A 23,878-nucleotide genomic window follows, 5' to 3' on the forward strand; every position below is an offset into this window, starting at 1 on the left:
CGGAGACAAACAAGCAGAGCATCCTCCACATCTCGATTTATAATCTTTGGAAACAAACAAGCAGCGCATCCTCCACACCTCAATTTCTAATCTATGGAGACAAACAAGCAGAACATCCTCCACACCTCAATTTCTAATCTATGGAGACAAACAAGCAGAACATCCTCCACACCTCAATTTCTAATCTCTGGAGACAAACAAGCAGAGCATCCTCCACACCTCAATTTCTAATCTATGGAGACAAACAAGCAGAACATCCTCCACACCTCAATTTCTAATCTCTGGAGACAAACAAGCAGAGCATCCTCCACACCTCAATTTCTAATCTATGGAGACAAACAAGCAGAACATCCTCCACACCTCGATTTATAATCTGTGGAGATAAACAAGCAGAGCATCCTCCACACCTCAATTTCTAATCGCTGGAGACAAACAAGCAGAGCATCCTCCACACCTCAATTTCTAATCTATGGAGACAAACATGCAGAACATCCTCCACACCTCAATTTCGAATCTATGGAGACAAACAAGCAGAGCATCCTCCACACCTCGATTTCCTATCTTTGGAGATAAACAAGCAGAGCATCCTCCACACCTCGATTTCTAATCTAAGCTCCAAGGAGACAAACAAGCAGAGCATCCTCCACGCTTCGATTTATAATCTAATCTCGAAGGAGACAAACAAGCAGAGCTTCCTCCACATCTCGATTTATAATCTTTGGAAACAAACAAGCAGCGCATCCTCCACACCTCAATTTCTAATCTATGGAGACAAACAAGCAGAGCATCCTACACACCTCAATTTCTAATCTATGGAGACAAACAAGCAGAGCATCCTTCACACCTCAATTTCGAATCTATGGAGACAAACAAGCAGAGCATCCTCAACACCTCAATTTCTAATCTATGGAGACAAACAAGCAGAGCATCCTCCACACCTCAATTTCTAATCTATGGAGAAAAACAAGCAGAGCATCCTCCACACATCGATTTCCAATCTTTGGAGATAAACAAGCAGAGCTTCCTCCACACCTCGATTTCCAATCTTGGAGATAAACAAGCAGAGCATCCTCCACACCTCGATTTCTAATCTATGGAGATAAACAAGCAGAGCATCCTCCACACCTCGATTTCCAATCTTTTGAGATAAACAAGCAGAGCATCCTCCACACCTCGATTTCTAATCTATGGAGACAAACAAGCAGAGCATCCTCCACACCTCGATTTCCAAACTTTGGAGATAAACAAGCAGAGCTTCCTCCACACCTCGATTTCCAATCTTTGGAGATAAACAAGCCGAGCTTCCTCCACACCTCGATTTCCAATCTTTGGAGATAAACAAGCAGAGCATCCTCCACACCTCGATTTCCAATCTATGGAGATAAACAAGCAGAGCATCCCCCACACCTCGATTTCCAATCTTTGGAGACAAACAAGCAGAGCATCCTCCACATCTCGATTTATAAATCTATGGAGATAAACAATCAGAGCATCCTCCACACCTCGATTTCCAATCTTTGGAGATAAACAAGCAGAGCATCCTCCACACCTCGATTTCTAATCTATGGAGATAAACAAGCAGAGCATCCTCCACACCTCGATTTATAAATCTATGGAGAAAAACAATCAGAGCATCCTCCACACCTCGATTTCCAATCTTTGGAGATAAACAAGCAGAGCATCCTCCACACCTCGATTTCCAATCTTTGGAGACAAACAAGCAGAGCATCCGCCACAGCTCGATTTCCAATCTTTGGAGATAAACAAGCAGAGCATCCTCCACACCTCGATTTATAATCTAAGCTCCAAGGACACAAACAAGCAGAGCTTCCTCCACATCTCGATTTATAATCTTTGGAAACAAACAAGCAGAGCATCCTCCACACCTCGATTTATAATCGATGCTCCAAGGAGACAAACAAGCAGAGCATCCTCCACACCTCGATTTATAATCTAATCTCCAAGGACACAAACAAGCAGAGCTTCCTCCACATCTCGATTTATAATCTTTGGAAACAAACAAGCAGAGCATCCTCCACACCTCGATTTATAATCTAATCTCCAAGGACACAAACAAGCAGCGCTTCTTCCACATCTCGATTTATAATCTTTGGAAACAAACAAGCAGCGCATCCTCCACACCTCAATTTCTAATCTTTGGAGATAAACAAGCAGAGCATCCTCCACACCTCGATTTATAATCTAAGCTCCAAGGACACAAACAAGCAGAGCTTCCTCCACATCTCGATTTATAATCTTTGGAAACAAACAAGCAGAGTATCCTCCACACCTTGATTTATAATCGATGCTCCAAGGAGACAAACAAGCAGAGCATCCTCCACACCTCGATTTATAATCTAATCTCCAAGGACACAAACAAGCAGAGCTTCCTCCACATCTCGATTTATAATCTTTGGAAACAAACAAGCAGAACATCCTCCACACCTCGATTTCCAATCTTTGGAGATAAACAAGCAGAGCATCCTCCACGCCTCGATTTCCAATCTTTGGAGATAAACAAGCAGAGCATCCTCCACACCTCGATTTCTAATCTATGGAGATAAACATGCAGAGCAGCCTCCACACCTCGATTTCTAATCTCTGGAGACAAACAAGCAGAGCATCCTCCACACCTCAATTTCTAATCTCTGGAGACAAACAAGCAGAGCATCCTCCACATCTCGATTTATAATCTTTGGAAACAAACAAGCAGAGCATCCTCCACACCTCGATTTATAATCTATGGAGATAAACAAGCAGAGCTTCCTCCACATCTCGATTTATAAATCTATGGAGAAAAACAATCAGAGCAGCCTCCACACTTCGATTTCTAATCTTTGGAGATAAACAAGCAGAGCTTCCTCCACACCTCGATTTATAATCTATGGAGATAAACAAGCAGAGCTTCCTCCACACCTCGATTTATAATCTATGGAGATAAACAAGCAGAACATCCTCCACATCTCGATTGCTAATCTATGGAGATAAACAAGCAGAACATCCTCCACACCTCGATTTCCAATCTTTGGAGATAAACAAGCAGAGCATCCTCCACACCTCGATTTCCAATCTTTGGAGATAAACTAGCAGCGCATCCTCCACACCTCGATTTACAATCTTTGGAGGTAAACAAGCAGAGCATCCTCCACACCTCGATTTCCAATCTTTGGAGATAAACTAGCAGAGCATCCTCCACACCTCGATTTACAATCTTTGGAGATAAACTAGCAGCGCATCCTCCACACCTCAATTTCTAATCTATGGAGACAAACAAGCAGAGCATCCTCCACACCTCGATTTATAATCTTTGGAGACAAACAAGCAGAGCATCCTCCACACCTCGATTTATAATCTATGGAGATAAACAAGCAGAGCTTCCTCCACATCTCGATTTATAAATCTATGGAGAAAAACAATCAGAGCAGCCTCCACACCTCGATTTCCAATCTTTGGAGATAAACAAGCAGAGCTTCCTCCACGCCTCGATTTATAATCTATGGAGATAAACAAGCAGAGCTTCCTCCACACCTGGATTTATAATCTATGGAGATAAACAAGCAGAGCTTCCTCCACACCTCGATTTATAATCTTTGGAGATAAACAAGCAGAGCATCCTCCACACCTCGATTTCCAATCTATGGCGATAAACAAGCAGAGCATCCTCCACACCTCAATTTATAAATCTATGGAGATAAACAAGCAGAGCATCCTCCACACCTCGATTTCTAATCTATGGAGACAAACAAGCAGAGCATCCTCCACACCTCGATTTATAATCTTTGGAGACAAACAAGCAGAGCATCCTCCACACCTCGATTTATAATCTATGGAGATAAACAAGCAGAGCTTCCTCCACATCTCGATTTATAAATCTATGGAGAAAAACAATCAGAGCAGCCTCCACACCTCGATTTCCAATCTTTGGAGATAAACAAGCAGAGCTTCCTCCACACCTCGATTTATAATCTATGGAGATAAACAAGCAGAGCTTCCTCCACACCTCGATTTATAATCTATGGAGATAAACAAGCAGAGCTTCCTCCACACCTCGATTTATAATCTATGGAGATAAACAAGCAGAGCTTCCTCCACATCTCGATTGCTAATCTATGGAGATAAACAAGCAGAACATCCTCCACACCTCGATTTCCAATCTTTGGAGATAAACAAGCAGAGCATCCTCCACACCTCGATTTCCAATCTTTGGAGATAAACTAGCAGCGCATCCTCCACACCTCGATTTACAATCTTTGGAGGTAAACAAGCAGAGCATCCTCCACACCTCGATTTCCAATCTTTGGAGATAAACTAGCAGAGCATCCTCCACACCTCGATTTACAATCTTTGGAGATAAACTAGCAGCGCATCCTCCACACCTCAATTTCTAATCTATGGAGACAAACAAGCAGAGCATCCTCCACACCTCGATTTATAATCTTTGGAGACAAACAAGCAGAGCATCCTCCACACCTCGATTTATAATCTATGGAGATAAACAAGCAGAGCTTCCTCCACATCTCGATTTATAAATCTATGGAGAAAAACAATCAGAGCAGCCTCCACACCTCGATTTCCAATCTTTGGAGATAAACAAGCAGAGCTTCCTCCACACCTCGATTTATAATCTATGGAGATAAACAAGCAGAGCTTCCTCCACACCTGGATTTATAATCTATGGAGATAAACAAGCAGAGCTTCCTCCACACCTCGATTTATAATCTTTGGAGATAAACAAGCAGAGCATCCTCCACACCTCGATTTCCAATCTATGGCGATAAACAAGCAGAGCATCCTCCACACCTCAATTTATAAATCTATGGAGATAAACAAGCAGAGCATCCTCCACACCTCGATTTCTAATCTATGGAGACAAACAAGCAGAGCATCCTCCACACCTCGATTTATAATCTTTGGAGACAAACAAGCAGAGCATCCTCCACACCTCGATTTATAATCTATGGAGATAAACAAGCAGAGCTTCCTCCACATCTCGATTTATAAATCTATGGAGAAAAACAATCAGAGCAGCCTCCACACCTCGATTTCCAATCTTTGGAGATAAACAAGCAGAGCTTCCTCCACACCTCGATTTATAATCTATGGAGATAAACAAGCAGAGCTTCCTCCACACCTGGATTTATAATCTATGGAGATAAACAAGCAGAGCTTCCTCCACACCTCGATTTATAATCTTTGGAGATAAACAAGCAGAGCATCCTCCACACCTCGATTTCCAATCTATGGCGATAAACAAGCAGAGCATCCTCCACACCTCAATTTATAAATCTATGGAGATAAACAAGCAGAGCTTCCTCCACACCTCGATTTCCAATCTTTGGAGATAAACAAGCAGAGCATCCTCCACACCTCGATTTCTAATCTATGGAGATAAACAAGCAGAGCATCCTCCACACCTCGATTTCCAATCTTTGGAGACAAACAAGCAGAGCATCCGCCAACACCTCGATTTCCAATCTTTGGAGATAAACAAGCAGAGCATCCTCCACACCTCGATTTATAATCTAAGCTCTAAGGAGACAAACAAGCAGAGCATCCTCCACACCTCGATTTATCATCTAATCTCTAAGGACACAAACAAGCAGAGCTTCCTCCACATCTCGATTTATAATCTTTGGAAACAAACAAGCAGCGCATCCTCCACACCTCAATTTCTAATCTATGGAGACAAACAAGCAGGGCATCCTCCACACCTCAATTTCTAATCTATGGAGACAAACAAGCAGAACATCCTCCACACCTCAATTTCTAATCTATGAAGACAAACAAGCAGAGCATCCTCCACACCTCAATTTCTAAGCTATGGAGACAAACAAGCAGAGCATCCTCCACACCTCAATTTCTAATCTATGGAGACAAACAAGCAGAGCATCCTCTACACCTCGATTTCCTATCTTTGGAGATAAACAAGCAGCGCATCCTCCACACCTCGATTTCTAATCTAAGCTCCAAGGAGACAAACAAGCAGAGCTTCCTCCACATCTCGATTTATAATCTTTGGAAACAAACAAGCAGCGCATCCTCCACACCTCAATTTCTAATCTATGGAGACAAACAAGCAGGGCATCCTCCACACCTCAATTTCTAATCTATGGAGACAAACGAAGCAGAGCATCCTCCACACCTCAATTTCTAATCTATGGAGACAAACAAGCAGGGCATCCTCCACACCTCAATTTCTAATCTATGGAGACAAACGAAGCAGAGCATCCTCCACACCTCAATTTCTAATCTCTGGAGACAAACAAGCAGAGCATCCTCCACACTTCGATTTCTAATCTTTGGAGACAAACAGATAACGCATCCTCCACACCTCCATTTCTAATCTCTGGAGAAAAACAAGCAGAGAATCCTCCACACTTCGATTTCTAATCTTTGGAGACAAACAGGTAGCACATCCTCCACACCTCGATTTCTAATCTATGGAGATAAACAAGCAGAGCATCATCCACACCTCGATTAATAATCATTGGAGATAAACAAGCAAAGCATCCTCCACACCTCAATTTCTAATCTATGGAGACAAACAAGCAGAGCATCCTCCACACCTCGATTTATAATCTTTGGAGACAAACAAGCAGAGCATCCTCCACACCTCGATTTATAATCTATGGAGATAAACAAGCAGAGCTTCCTCCACACCTCGATTTATAATCTATGGAGACAAACAAGCAGAGCTTCCTCAACATCTCGATTTATAAATCTATGGAGAAAAACAATCAGAGCATCCTCCACACCTCGATTTCCAATCTTTGGAGATAAACAAGCAGAGCTTCCTCCACACCTCGATTTATAATCTGTGGAGATAAACAAGCAGAGCTTCCTCCACACCTCGATTTATAATCTATGGAGATAAACAAGCAGAGCTTCCTCCACACCTCGATTTCTAATCTATGGAGATAAACAAGCAACGCATCCTCCACAGCTCAATTTCTAATCCATGGAGACAAACAAGCAGCGCATCCTCCACACCTCAATTTCTAATCTACGGAGACAAACAAGCAGAGCATCCTCCACATCTCGATTTATAATCTTTGGAAACAAACAAGCAGCGCATCCTCCACACCTCAATTTCTAATCTATGGAGACAAACAAGCAGAACATCCTCCACACCTCAATTTCTAATCTATGGAGACAAACAAGCAGAACATCCTCCACACCTCAATTTCTAATCTCTGGAGACAAACAAGCAGAGCATCCTCCACACCTCAATTTCTAATCTATGGAGACAAACAAGCAGAACATCCTCCACACCTCAATTTCTAATCTCTGGAGACAAACAAGCAGAGCATCCTCCACACCTCAATTTCTAATCTATGGAGACAAACAAGCAGAACATCCTCCACACCTCGATTTATAATCTGTGGAGATAAACAAGCAGAGCATCCTCCACACCTCAATTTCTAATCGCTGGAGACAAACAAGCAGAGCATCCTCCACACCTCAATTTCTAATCTATGGAGACAAACATGCAGAACATCCTCCACACCTCAATTTCGAATCTATGGAGACAAACAAGTAGAGCATCCTCCACACCTCGATTTCCTATCTTTGGAGATAAACAAGCAGAGCGTCCTCCACACCTCGATTTCTAATCTAAGCTCCAAGGAGACAAACAAGCAGAGCATCCTCCACGCTTCGATTTATAATCTAATCTCGAAGGAGACAAACAAGCAGAGCTTCCTCCACATCTCGATTTATAATCTTTGGAAACAAACAAGCAGCGCATCCTCCACACCTCAATTTCTAATCTATGGAGACAAACAAGCAGAGCATCCTACACACCTCAATTTCTAATCTATGGAGACAAACAAGCAGAGCATCCTTCACACCTCAATTTCGAATCTATGGAGACAAACAAGCAGAGCATCCTCAACACCTCAATTTCTAATCTATGGAGACAAACAAGCAGAGCATCCTCCACACCTCAATTTCTAATCTATGGAGAAAAACAAGCAGAGCATCCTCCACACATCGATTTCCAATCTTTGGAGATAAACAAGCAGAGCTTCCTCCACACCTCGATTTCCAATCTTGGAGATAAACAAGCAGAGCATCCTCCACACCTCGATTTCTAATCTATGGAGATAAACAAGCAGAGCATCCTCCACACCTCGATTTCCAATCTTTTGAGATAAACAAGCAGAGCATCCTCCACACCTCGATTTCTAATCTATGGAGACAAACAAGCAGAGCATCCTCCACACCTCGATTTCCAAACTTTGGAGATAAACAAGCAGAGCTTCCTCCACACCTCGATTTCCAATCTTTGGAGATAAACAAGCCGAGCTTCCTCCACACCTCGATTTCCAATCTTTGGAGATAAACAAGCAGAGCATCCTCCACACCTCGATTTCCAATCTATGGAGATAAACAAGCAGAGCATCCCCCACACCTCGATTTCCAATCTTTGGAGACAAACAAGCAGAGCATCCTCCACATCTCGATTTATAAATCTATGGAGATAAACAATCAGAGCATCCTCCACACCTCGATTTCCAATCTTTGGAGATAAACAAGCAGAGCATCCTCCACACCTCGATTTCTAATCTATGGAGATAAACAAGCAGAGCATCCTCCACACCTCGATTTATAAATCTATGGAGAAAAACAATCAGAGCATCCTCCACACCTCGATTTCCAATCTTTGGAGATAAACAAGCAGAGCATCCTCCACACCTCGATTTCCAATCTTTGGAGACAAACAAGCAGAGCATCCGCCACAGCTCGATTTCCAATCTTTGGAGATAAACAAGCAGAGCATCCTCCACACCTCGATTTATAATCTAAGCTCCAAGGACACAAACAAGCAGAGCTTCCTCCACATCTCGATTTATAATCTTTGGAAACAAACAAGCAGAGCATCCTCCACACCTCGATTTATAATCGATGCTCCAAGGAGACAAACAAGCAGAGCATCCTCCACACCTCGATTTATAATCTAATCTCCAAGGACACAAACAAGCAGAGCTTCCTCCACATCTCGATTTATAATCTTTGGAAACAAACAAGCAGAGCATCCTCCACACCTCGATTTATAATCTAATCTCCAAGGACACAAACAAGCAGCGCTTCCTCCACATCTCGATTTATAATCTTTGGAAACAAACAAGCAGCGCATCCTCCACACCTCAATTTCTAATCTTTGGAGATAAACAAGCAGAGCATCCTCCACACCTCGATTTATAATCTAAGCTCCAAGGACACAAACAAGCAGAGCTTCCTCCACATCTCGATTTATAATCTTTGGAAACAAACAAGCAGAGCATCCTCCACACCTCGATTTATAATCGATGCTCCAAGGAGACAAACAAGCAGAGCATCCTCCACACCTCGATTTATAATCTAATCTCCAAGGACACAAACAAGCAGAGCTTCCTCCACATCTCGATTTATAATCTTTGGAAACAAACAAGCAGAGCATCCTCCACACCTCGATTTATAATCTAATCTCCAAGGACACAAACAAGCAGAGCTTCCTCCACATCTCGATTTATAATCTTTGGAAACAAACAAGCAGAACATCCTCCACATCTCGATTGCTAATCTATGGAGATAAACAAGCAGAACATCCTCCACACCTCGATTTCCAATCTTTGGAGATAAACAAGCAGAGCATCCTCCACGCCTCGATTTCCAATCTTTGGAGATAAACAAGCAGAGCATCCTCCACACCTCGATTTCTAATCTATGGAGATAAACATGCAGAGCAGCCTCCACACCTCGATTTCTAATCTCTGGAGACAAACAAGCAGAGCATCCTCCACACCTCAATTTCTAATCTCTGGAGACAAACAAGCAGAGCATCCTCCACATCTCGATTTATAATCTTTGGAAACAAACAAGCAGAGCATCCTCCACACCTCGATTTATAATCTATGGAGATAAACAAGCAGAGCTTCCTCCACATCTCGATTTATAAATCTATGGAGAAAAACAATCAGAGCAGCCTCCACACTTCGATTTCTAATCTTTGGAGATAAACAAGCAGAGCTTCCTCCACACCTCGATTTATAATCTATGGAGATAAACAAGCAGAGCTTCCTCCACACCTCGATTTATAATCTATGGAGATAAACAAGCAGAACATCCTCCACATCTCGATTGCTAATCTATGGAGATAAACAAGCAGAACATCCTCCACACCTCGATTTCCAATCTTTGGAGATAAACAAGCAGAGCATCCTCCACACCTCGATTTCCAATCTTTGGAGATAAACTAGCAGCGCATCCTCCACACCTCGATTTACAATCTTTGGAGGTAAACAAGCAGAGCATCCTCCACACCTCGATTTCAAATCTTTGGAGATAAACTAGCAGAGCATCCTCCACACCTCGATTTACAATCTTTGGAGATAAACTAGCAGCGCATCCTCCACACCTCAATTTCTAATCTATGGAGACAAACAAGCAGAGCATCCTCCACACCTCGATTTATAATCTTTGGAGACAAACAAGCAGAGCATCCTCCACACCTCGATTTATAATCTATGGAGATAAACAAGCAGAGCTTCCTCCACATCTCGATTTATAAATCTATGGAGAAAAACAATCAGAGCAGCCTCCACACCTCGATTTCCAATCTTTGGAGATAAACAAGCAGAGCTTCCTCCACACCTCGATTTATAATCTATGGAGATAAACAAGCAGAGCTTCCTCCACACCTGGATTTATAATCTATGGAGATAAACAAGCAGAGCTTCCTCCACACCTCGATTTATAATCTTTGGAGATAAACAAGCAGAGCATCCTCCACACCTCGATTTCCAATCTATGGCGATAAACAAGCAGAGCATCCTCCACACCTCAATTTATAAATCTATGGAGATAAACAAGCAGAGCATCCTCCACACCTCGATTTCTAATCTATGGAGACAAACAAGCAGAGCATCCTCCACACCTCGATTTATAATCTTTGGAGACAAACAAGCAGAGCATCCTCCACACCTCGATTTATAATCTATGGAGATAAACAAGCAGAGCTTCCTCCACATCTCGATTTATAAATCTATGGAGAAAAACAATCAGAGCAGCCTCCACACCTCGATTTCCAATCTTTGGAGATAAACAAGCAGAGCTTCCTCCACACCTCGATTTATAATCTATGGAGATAAACAAGCAGAGCTTCCTCCACACCTGGATTTATAATCTATGGAGATAAACAAGCAGAGCTTCCTCCACACCTCGATTTATAATCTTTGGAGATAAACAAGCAGAGCATCCTCCACACCTCGATTTCCAATCTATGGCGATAAACAAGCAGAGCATCCTCCACACCTCAATTTATAAATCTATGGAGATAAACAAGCAGAGCTTCCTCCACACCTCGATTTCCAATCTTTGGAGATAAACAAGCAGAGCATCCTCCACACCTCGATTTCTAATCTATGGAGATAAACAAGCAGAGCATCCTCCACACCTCGATTTCCAATCTTTGGAGACAAACAAGCAGAGCATCCGCCAACACCTCGATTTCCAATCTTTGGAGATAAACAAGCAGAGCATCCTCCACACCTCGATTTATAATCTAAGCTCTAAGGAGACAAACAAGCAGAGCATCCTCCACACCTCGATTTATAATCTAATCTCTAAGGACACAAACAAGCAGAGCTTCCTCCACATCTCGATTTATAATCTTTGGAAACAAACAAGCAGCGCATCCTCCACACCTCAATTTCTAATCTATGGAGACAAACAAGCAGGGCATCCTCCACACCTCAATTTCTAATCTATGGAGACAAACAAGCAGAACATCCTCCACACCTCAATTTCTAATCTATGGAGACAAACAAGCAGAGCATCCTCCACACCTCAATTTCTAAGCTATGGAGACAAACAAGCAGAGCATCCTCCACACCTCAATTTCTAATCTATGGAGACAAACAAGCAGAGCATCCTCTACACCTCGATTTCCTATCTTTGGAGATAAACAAGCAGCGCATCCTCCACACCTCGATTTCTAATCTAAGCTCCAAGGAGACAAACAAGCAGAGCTTCCTCCACATCTCGATTTATAATCTTTGGAAACAAACAAGCAGCGCATCCTCCACACCTCAATTTCTAATCTATGGAGACAAACAAGCAGGGCATCCTCCACACCTCAATTTCTAATCTATGGAGACAAACGAAGCAGAGCATCCTCCACACCTCAATTTCTAATCTATGGAGACAAACAAGCAGGGCATCCTCCACACCTCAATTTCTAATCTATGGAGACAAACGAAGCAGAGCATCCTCCACACCTCAATTTCTAATCTCTGGAGACAAACAAGCAGAGCATCCTCCACACTTCGATTTCTAATCTTTGGAGACAAACAGGTAACGCCTCCTCCACACCTCCATTTCTAATCTCTGGAGAAAAACAAGCAGAGAATCCTCCACACTTCGATTTCTAATCTTTGGAGACAAACAGGTAGCACATCCTCCACACCTCGATTTCTAATCTATGGAGATAAACAAGCAGAGCATCATCCACACCTCGATTAATAATCATTGGAGATAAACAAGCAAAGCATCCTCCACACCTCAATTTCTAATCTATGGAGACAAACAAGCAGAGCATCCTCCACACCTCGATTTATAATCTTTGGAGACAAACAAGCAGAGCATCCTCCACACCTCGATTTATAATCTATGGAGATAAACAAGCAGAGCTTCCTCCACACCTCGATTTATAATCTATGGAGACAAACAAGCAGAGCTTCCTCAACATCTCGATTTATAAATCTATGGATAAAAACAATCAGAGCATCCTCCACACCTCGATTTCCAATCTTTGGAGATAAACAAGCAGAGCTTCCTCCACACCTCGATTTATAATCTGTGGAGATAAACAAGCAGAGCTTCCTCCACACCTCGATTTATAATCTATGGAGATAAACAAGCAGAGCTTCCTCCACACCTCGATTTCTAATCTATGGAGATAAACAAGCAACGCATCCTCCACAGCTCAATTTCTAATCCATGGAGACAAACAAGCAGCGCATCCTCCACACCTCAATTTCTAATCTACGGAGACAAACAAGCAGAGCATCCTCCACATCTCGATTTATAATCTTTGGAAACAAACAAGCAGCGCATCCTCCACACCTCAATTTCTAATCTATGGAGACAAACAAGCAGAACATCCTCCACACCTCAATTTCTAATCTATGGAGACAAACAAGCAGAACATCCTCCACACCTCAATTTCTAATCTCTGGAGACAAACAAGCAGAGCATCCTCCACACCTCAATTTCTAATCTATGGAGACAAACAAGCAGAACATCCTCCACACCTCAATTTCTAATCTCTGGAGACAAACAAGCAGAGCATCCTCCACACCTCAATTTCTAATCTATGGAGACAAACAAGCAGAACATCCTCCACACCTCGATTTATAATCTGTGGAGATAAACAAGCAGAGCATCCTCCACACCTCAATTTCTAATCGCTGGAGACAAACAAGCAGAGCATCCTCCACACCTCAATTTCTAATCTATGGAGACAAACATGCAGAACATCCTCCACACCTCAATTTCGAATCTATGGAGACAAACAAGCAGAGCATCCTCCACACCTCGATTTCCTATCTTTGGAGATAAACAAGCAGAGCATCCTCCACACCTCGATTTCTAATCTAAGCTCCAAGGAGACAAACAAGCAGAGCATCCTCCACGCTTCGATTTATAATCTAATCTCGAAGGAGACAAACAAGCAGAGCTTCCTCCACATCTCGATTTATAATCTTTGGAAACAAACAAGCAGCGCATCCTCCACACCTCAATTTCTAATCTATGGAGACAAACAAGCAGAGCATCCTACACACCTCAATTTCTAATCTATGGAGACAAACAAGCAGAGCATCCTTCACACCTCAATTTCGAATCTATGGAGACAAACAAGCAGAGCATCCTCAACACCTCAATTTCTAATCTATGGAGACAAACAAGCAGAGCATCCTCCACACCTCAATTTCTAATCTATGGAGACAAACAAGCAGAGCATCCTCCACACATCGATTTCCAATCTTTGGAGATAAACAAGCAGAGCTTCCTCCACACCTCGATTTCCAATCTTGGAGATAAACAAGCAGAGCATCCTCCACACCTCGATTTCTAATCTATGGAGATAAACAAGCAGAGCATCCTCCACACCTCGATTTCCAATCTTTTGAGATAAACAAGCAGAGCATCCTCCACACCTCGATTTCTAATCTATGGAGACAAACAAGCAGAGCATCCTCCACACCTCGATTTCCAAACTTTGGAGATAAACAAGCAGAGCTTCCTCCACACCTCGATTTCCAATCTTTGGAGATAAACAAGCCGAGCTTCCTCCACACCTCGATTTCCAATCTTTGGAGATAAACAAGCAGAGCATCCTCCACACCTCGATTTCCAATCTATGGAGATAAACAAGCAGAGCATCCCCCACACCTCGATTTCCAATCTTTGGAGACAAACAAGCAGAGCATCCTCCACATCTCGATTTATAAATCTATGGAGATAAACAATCAGAGCATCCTCCACACCTCGATTTCCAATCTTTGGAGATAAACAAGCAGAGCATCCTCCACACCTCGATTTCTAATCTATGGAGATAAACAAGCAGAGCATCCTCCACACCTCGATTTATAAATCTATGGAGAAAAACAATCAGAGCATCCTCCACACCTCGATTTCCAATCTTTGGAGATAAACAAGCAGAGCATCCTCCACACCTCGATTTCCAATCTTTGGAGACAAACAAGCAGAGCATCCGCCACAGCTCGATTTCCAATCTTTGGAGATAAACAAGCAGAGCATCCTCCACACCTCGATTTATAATCTAAGCTCCAAGGACACAAACAAGCAGAGCTTCCTCCACATCTCGATTTATAATCTTTGGAAACAAACAAGCAGAGCATCCTCCACACCTCGATTTATAATCGATGCTCCAAGGAGACAAACAAGCAGAGCATCCTCCACACCTCGATTTATAATCTAATCTCCAAGGACACAAACAAGCAGAGCTTCCTCCACATCTCGATTTATAATCTTTGGAAACAAACAAGCAGAGCATCCTCCACACCTCGATTTATAATCTAATCTCCAAGGACACAAACAAGCAGAGCTTCCTCCACATCTCGATTTATAATCTTTGGAAACAAACAAGCAGCGCATCCTCCACACCTCAATTTCTAATCTATGGAGACAAACAAGCAGAACATCCTCCACATCTCGATTGCTAATCTATGGAGATAAACAAGCAGAACATCCTCCACACCTCGATTTCCAATCTTTGGAGATAAACAAGCAGAGCATCCTCCACGCCTCGATTTCCAATCTTTGGAGATAAACAAGCAGAGCATCCTCCACACCTCGATTTCTAATCTATGGAGATAAACAAGCAGAGCATCATCCACACTTCGATTTCTAATCTCTGGAGACAAACAAGCAGAGCATCCTCCACACCTCAATTTCTAATCTCTGGAGACAAACAAGCAGAGCATCCTCCACACTTCGATTTCTAATCTTTGGAGACAAACAGGTAACGCATCCTCCACACCTCCATTTCTAATCTCTGGAGAAAAACAAGCAGAGAATCCTCCACACTTCGATTTCTAATCTTTGGAGACAAACAGGTAGCGCATCCTCCACACCTCGATTTATAATCATTGGAGATAAACAAGCAAAGCATCCTCCACACCTCAATTTCTAATCTATGGAGACAAACAAGCAGAGCATCCTCCACACCTCGATTTATAATCTTTGGCGACAAACAAGCAGAGCATCCTCCACACCTCGATTTATAATCTATGGAGATAAACAAGCAGAGCTTCCTTCACACCTCGATTTATAATCTATGGAGATAAACAAGCAGAGCTTCCTCAACATCTCGATTTATAAATCTATGGAGAAAAACAATCAGAGCATCCTCCACACCTCGATTTCCAATCTTTGGAGATAAACAAGCAGAGCTTCCTCCACACCTCGATTTATAATCTATGGAGATAAACAAGCAGAGCTTCCTCCACACCTCGATTTCTAATCTATGGAGATAAACAAGCAACGCATCCTCCACAGCTCAATTTCTAATCCATGGAGACAAACAAGCAGCGCCTCCTCCACACCTCAATTTCTAATCTACGGAGACAAACAAGCAGAGCATCCTCCACATCTCGATTTCTAATATTTGGAGACAAACAGGTAGCGCATCCTCCACACCTCGATTTCTAATATATGGAGATAAACAAGCAAAGCATCCTCCACACCTCAATTTCTAATCTATGGGGACAAACAAGCAGAGCATCCTCCACACCTCGATTTATAATCTTTGGAGACAAACTAGCAGAGCATCATCCACACCTCGATTTATAATCATTGGAGATAAACAAGCAAAGCATCCTCCACACCTCAATTTCTAATCTATGGAGACAAACAAGCAGAGCATCCTCCACACCTCGATTTATTATCTTTGGAGACAAACAAGCAGAGCATCCTCCACACCTCGATTTATAATCTATGGAGATAAACAAGCAGAGCTTCCTCCACACCTCGATTTATAATCTATGGAGATAAACAAGCAGAGCTTCCTCAACATCTCGATTTATAAATCTATGGAGAAAAACAATCAGAGCATCCTCCACACCTCGATTTCCAATCTTTGGAGATAAACAAGCAGAGCTTCCTCCACACCTCGATTTATAATCTTTGGAGATAAACAAGCAGAGCTTCCTCCACACCTCGATTTATAAATCTATGGAGAAAAACAATCAGAGCATCCTCCACACCTCGATTTCCAATCTTTGGAGATAAACAAGCAGAGCTTCCTCCACACCTCGATTTATAATCTTTGGAGATAAACAAGCAGAGCTTCCTCAACATCTCAATTTATAAATCTATGGAGAAAAACAATCAGAGCAGCCTCCACACCTCGATTTCCAATCTTTGGAGATAAACAAGCCGAGCTTCCTCCACACCTCGATTTCCAATCTTTGGAGATAAACAAGCAGAGCATCCTCCACACCTCGATTTCCAATCTTTGGAGATAAACAAGCAGAGCTTCCTCCACACCTCGATTTATAATCTGTGGAGATAAACAAGCAGAGCTTCCTCAACATCTCGATTTATAAATCTATGGAGAAAAACAATCAGAGCATCCTCCACACCTCGATTTCCAATCTTTGGAGATAAACAAGCAGAGCTTCCTCCACACCTCGATTTATAATCTTTGGAGATAAACAAGCAGAGCTTCCTCCACACCTCGATTTCTAATCTATGGAGATAAACAAGCAACGCATCCTCCACAGCTCAATTTCTAATCCATGGAGACAAACAAGCAGCGCATCCTCCACACCTCAATTTCTAATCTACGGAGACAAACAAGCAGAGCATCCTCCACATCTCGATTTATAATCTTTGGAAACAAACAAGCAGAGCATCCTCCACACCTCGATTTCCTATCTTTGGAGATAAACAAGCAGAGCATCCTCCACACCTCGATTTCTAATCTAAGCTCCAAGGAGACAAACAAGCAGAGCATCCTCCACACTTCGATTTATAATCTAATCTCTAAGGAGACAAACAAGCAGAGCTTCCTCCACATCTCGATTTATAATCTTTGGAAACAAACAAGCAGCGCATCCTCCACACCTCAATTTCTAATCTATGGAGACAAACAAGCAGAGCATCCTACACACCTCAATTTCTAATCTATGGAGACAAACAAGCAGAGCATCCTCCACACCTCAATTTCGAATCTATGGAGACAAACAAGCAGAGCATCCTCAACACCTCAATTTCTAATCTATGGAGACAAACAAGGAGAGCATCCTCCACACCTCAATTTCTAATCTATGGAGATAAACAAGCAGAGCATCCTCCACACCTCGATTTCCAATCTTTGGAGATAAACAAGCAGAGCATCCTCCACACCTCGATTTATAATCTAAGCTCTAAGGAGACAAACAAGCAGAGCATCCTCCACACCTCGATTTATAATCTAATCTCTAAGGACACAAACAAGCAGAGCTTCCTCCACATCTCGATTTATAATCTTTGGAAACAAACAAGCAGCGCATCCTCCACACCTCAATTTCTAATCTATGGAGACAAACAAGCAGGGCATCCTCCACACCTCAATTTCTAATCTATGGAGACAAACAAGCAGAACATCCTCCACACCTCAATTTCTAATCTATGGAGACAAACAAGCAGAGCATCCTCCACACCTCAATTTCTAAGCTATGGAGACAAACAAGCAGAGCATCCTCCACACCTCAATTTTTAATCTATGGAGACAAACAAGCAGAGCATCCTCTACACCTCGATTTCCTATCTTTGGAGATAAACAAGCAGCGCATCCTCCACACCTCGATTTCTAATCTAAGCTCCAAGGAGACAAACAAGCAGAGCTTCCTCCACATCTCGATTTATAATCTTTGGAAACAAACAAGCAGCGCATCCTCCACACCTCAATTTCTAATCTATGGAGACAAACAAGCAGGGCATCCTCCACACCTCAATTTCTAATCTATGGAGACAAACGAAGCAGAGCATCCTCCACACCTCAATTTCTAATCTATGGAGACAAACAAGCAGGGCATCCTCCACACCTCAATTTCTAATCTATGGAGACAAACGAAGCAGAGCATCCTCCACACCTCAATTTCTAATCTCTGGAGACAAACAAGCAGAGCATCCTCCACACTTCGATTTCTAATCTTTGGAGACAAACAGGTAACGCCTCCTCCACACCTCCATTTCTAATCTCTGGAGAAAAACAAGCAGAGAATCCTCCACACTTCGATTTCTAATCTTTGGAGACAAACAGGTAGCACATCCTCCACACCTCGATTTCTAATCTATGGAGATAAACAAGCAGAGCATCATCCACACCTCGATTAATAATCATTGGAGATAAACAAGCAAAGCATCCTCCACACCTCAATTTCTAATCTATGGAGACAAACAAGCAGAGCATCCTCCACACCTCGATTTATAATCTTTGGAGACAAACAAGCAGAGCATCCTCCACACCTCGATTTATAATCTATGGAGATAAACAAGCAGAGCTTCCTCCACACCTCGATTTATAATCTATGGAGACAAACAAGCAGAGCTTCCTCAACATCTCGATTTATAAATCTATGGAGAAAAACAATCAGAGCATCCTCCACACCTCGATTTCCAATCTTTGGAGATAAACAAGCAGAGCTTCCTCCACACCTCGATTTATAATCTGTGGAGATAAACAAGCAGAGCTTCCTCCACACCTCGATTTATAATCTATGGAGATAAACAAGCAGAGCTTCCTCCACACCTCGATTTCTAATCTATGGAGATAAACAAGCAACGCATCCTCCACAGCTCAATTTCTAATCCATGGAGACAAACAAGCAGCGCATCCTCCACACCTCAATTTCTAATCTACGGAGACAAACAAGCAGAGCATCCTCCACATCTCGATTTATAATCTTTGGAAACAAACAAGCAGCGCATCCTCCACACCTCAATTTCTAATCTATGGAGACAAACAAGCAGAACATCCTCCACACCTCAATTTCTAATCTATGGAGACAAACAAGCAGAACATCCTCCACACCTCAATTTCTAATCTCTGGAGACAAACAAGCAGAGCATCCTCCACACCTCAATTTCTAATCTATGGAGACAAACAAGCAGAACATCCTCCACACCTCAATTTCTAATCTCTGGAGACAAACAAGCAGAGCATCCTCCACACCTCAATTTCTAATCTATGGAGACAAACAAGCAGAACATCCTCCACACCTCGATTTATAATCTGTGGAGATAAACAAGCAGAGCATCCTCCACACCTCAATTTCTAATCGCTGGAGACAAACAAGCAGAGCATCCTCCACACCTCAATTTCTAATCTATGGAGACAAACATGCAGAACATCCTCCACACCTCAATTTCGAATCTATGGAGACAAACAAGCAGAGCATCCTCCACACCTCGATTTCCTATCTTTGGAGATAAACAAGCAGAGCATCCTCCACACCTCGATTTCTAATCTAAGCTCCAAGGAGACAAACAAGCAGAGCATCCTCCACGCTTCGATTTATAATCCAATCTCGAAGGAGACAAACAAGCAGAGCTTCCTCCACATCTCGATTTATAATCTTTGGAAACAAACAAGCAGCGCATCCTCCACACCTCAATTTCTAATCTATGGAGACAAACAAGCAGAGCATCCTACACACCTCAATTTCTAATCTATGGAGACAAACAAGCAGAGCATCCTTCACACCTCAATATCGAATCTATGGAGACAAACAAGCAGAGCATCCTCAACACCTCAATTTCTAATCTATGGAGACAAACAAGCAGAGCATCCTCCACACCTCAATTTCTAATCTATGGAGACAAACAAGCAGAGCATCCTCCACACATCGATTTCCAATCTTTGGAGATAAACAAGCAGAGCTTCCTCCACACCTCGATTTCCAATCTTGGAGATAAACAAGCAGAGCATCCTCCATACCTCGATTTCTAATCTATGGAGATAAACAAGCAGAGCATCCTCCACACCTCGATTTCCAATCTTTTGAGATAAACAAGCAGAGCATCCTCCACACCTCGATTTCTAATCTATGGAGACAAACAAGCAGAGCATCCTCCACACCTCGATTTCCAAACTTTGGAGATAAACAAGCAGAGCTTCCTCCACACCTCGATTTCCAATCTTTGGAGATAAACAAGCCGAGCTTCCTCCACACCTCGATTTCCAATCTTTGGAGATAAACAAGCAGAGCATCCTCCACACCTCGATTTCCAATCTATGGAGATAAACAAGCAGAGCATCCCCCACACCTCGATTTCCAATCTTTGGAGACAAACAAGCAGAGCATCCTCCACATCTCGATTTATAAATCTATGGAGATAAACAATCAGAGCATCCTCCACACCTCGATTTCCAATCTTTGGAGATAAACAAGCAGAGCATCCTCCACACCTCGATTTCTAATCTATGGAGATAAACAAGCAGAGCATCCTCCACACCTCGATTTATAAATCTATGGAGAAAAACAATCAGAGCATCCTCCACACCTCGATTTCCAATCTTTGGAGATAAACAAGCAGAGCATCCTCCACACCTCGATTTCCAATCTTTGGAGACAAACAAGCAGAGCATCCGCCACAGCTCGATTTCCAATCTTTGGAGATAAACAAGCAGAGCATCCTCCACACCTCGATTTATAATCTAAGCTCCAAGGACACAAACAAGCAGAGCTTCCTCCACATCTCGATTTATAATCTTTGGAAACAAACAAGCAGAGCATCCTCCACACCTCGATTTATAATCGATGCTCCAAGGAGACAAACAAGCAGAGCATCCTCCACACCTCGATTTATAATCTAATCTCCAAGGACACAAACAAGCAGAGCTTCCTCCACATCTCGATTTATAATCTTTGGAAACAAACAAGCAGAGCATCCTCCACACCTCGATTTATAATCTAATCTCCAAGGACACAAACAAGCAGAGCTTCCTCCACATCTCGATTTATAATCTTTGGAAACAAACAAGCAGCGCATCCTCCACACCTCAATTTCTAATCTATGGAGACAAACAAGCAGAACATCCTCCACATCTCGATTGCTAATCTATGGAGATAAACAAGCAGAACATCCTCCACACCTCGATTTCCAATCTTTGGAGATAAACAAGCAGAGCATCCTCCACGCCTCGATTTCCAATCTTTGGAGATAAACAAGCAGAGCATCCTCCACACCTCGATTTCTAATCTATGGAGATAAACAAGCAGAGCATCATCCACACTTCGATTTCTAATCTCTGGAGACAAACAAGCAGAGCATCCTCCACACCTCAATTTCTAATCTCTGGAGACAAACAAGCAGAGCATCCTCCACACTTCGATTTCTAATCTTTGGAGACAAACAGGTAACGCATCCTCCACACCTCCATTTCTAATCTCTGGAGAAAAACAAGCAGAGAATCCTCCACACTTCGATTTCTAATCTTTGGAGACAAACAGGTAGCGCATCCTCCACACCTCGATTTATAATCATTGGAGATAAACAAGCAAAGCATCCTCCACACCTCAATTTCTAATCTATGGAGACAAACAAGCAGAGCATCCTCCACACCTCGATTTATAATCTTTGGCGACAAACAAGCAGAGCATCCTCCACACCTCGATTTATAATCTATGGAGATAAACAAGCAGAGCTTCCTTCACACCTCGATTTATAATCTATGGAGATAAACAAGCAGAGCTTCCTCAACATCTCGATTTATAAATCTATGGAGAAAAACAATCAGAGCATCCTCCACACCTCGATTTCCAATCTTTGGAGATAAACAAGCAGAGCTTCCTCCACACCTCGATTTATAATCTATGGAGATAAACAAGCAGAGCTTCCTCCACACCTCGATTTCTAATCTATGGAGATAAACAAGCAACGCATCCTCCACAGCTCAATTTCTAATCCATGGAGACAAACAAGCAGCGCCTCCTCCACACCTCAATTTCTAATCTACGGAGACAAACAAGCAGAGCATCCTCCACATCTCGATTTCTAATATTTGGAGACAAACAGGTAGCGCATCCTCCACACCTCGATTTCTAATATATGGAGATAAACAAGCAAAGCATCCTCCACACCTCAATTTCTAATCTATGGGGACAAACAAGCAGAGCATCCTCCACACCTCGATTTATAATCTTTGGAGACAAACTAGCAGAGCATCATCCACACCTCGATTTATAATCATTGGAGATAAACAAGCAAAGCATCCTCCACACCTCAATTTCTAATCTATGGAGACAAACAAGCAGAGCATCCTCCACACCTCGATTTATTATCTTTGGAGACAAACAAGCAGAGCATCCTCCACACCTCGATTTATAATCTATGGAGATAAACAAGCAGAGCTTCCTCCACACCTCGATTTATAATCTATGGAGATAAACAAGCAGAGCTTCCTCAACATCTCGATTTATAAATCTATGGAGAAAAACAATCAGAGCATCCTCCACACCTCGATTTCCAATCTTTGGAGATAAACAAGCAGAGCTTCCTCCACACCTCGATTTATAATCTTTGGAGATAAACAAGCAGAGCTTCCTCCACACCTCGATTTATAAATCTATGGAGAAAAACAATCAGAGCATCCTCCACACCTCGATTTCCAATCTTTGGAGATAAACAAGCAGAGCTTCCTCCACACCTCGATTTATAATCTTTGGAGATAAACAAGCAGAGCTTCCTCAACATCTCGATTTATAAATCTATGGAGAAAAACAATCAGAGCAGCCTCCACACCTCGATTTCCAATCTTTGGAGATAAACAAGCCGAGCTTCCTCCACACCTCGATTTCCAATCTTTGGAGATAAACAAGCAGAGCATCCTCCACACCTCGATTTCCAATCTTTGGAGATAAACAAGCAGAGCTTCCTCCACACCTCGATTTATAATCTGTGGAGATAAACAAGCAGAGCTTCCTCAACATCTCGATTTATAAATCTATGGAGAAAAACAATCAGAGCATCCTCCACACCTCGATTTCCAATCTTTGGAGATAAACAAGCAGAGCTTCCTCCACACCTCGATTTATAATCTTTGGAGATAAACAAGCAGAGCTTCCTCCACACCTCGATTTCTAATCTATGGAGATAAACAAGCAACGCATCCTCCACAGCTCAATTTCTAATCCATGGAGACAAACAAGCAGCGCATCCTCCACACCTCAATTTCTAATCTACGGAGACAAACAAGCAGAGCATCCTCCACATCTCGATTTATAATCTTTGGAAACAAACAAGCAGAGCATCCTCCAAACCTCGATTTCCTATCTTTGGAGATAAACAAGCAGAGCATCCTCCACACCTCGATTTCTAATCT

Source organism: Myxine glutinosa, chromosome 9 (genome assembly GCF_964187855.1).
Source record: "Myxine glutinosa chromosome 9, kmMyxGlut1.1, whole genome shotgun sequence".
NCBI classification, from domain to species: Eukaryota; Metazoa; Chordata; class Myxini; order Myxiniformes; family Myxinidae; genus Myxine; species Myxine glutinosa.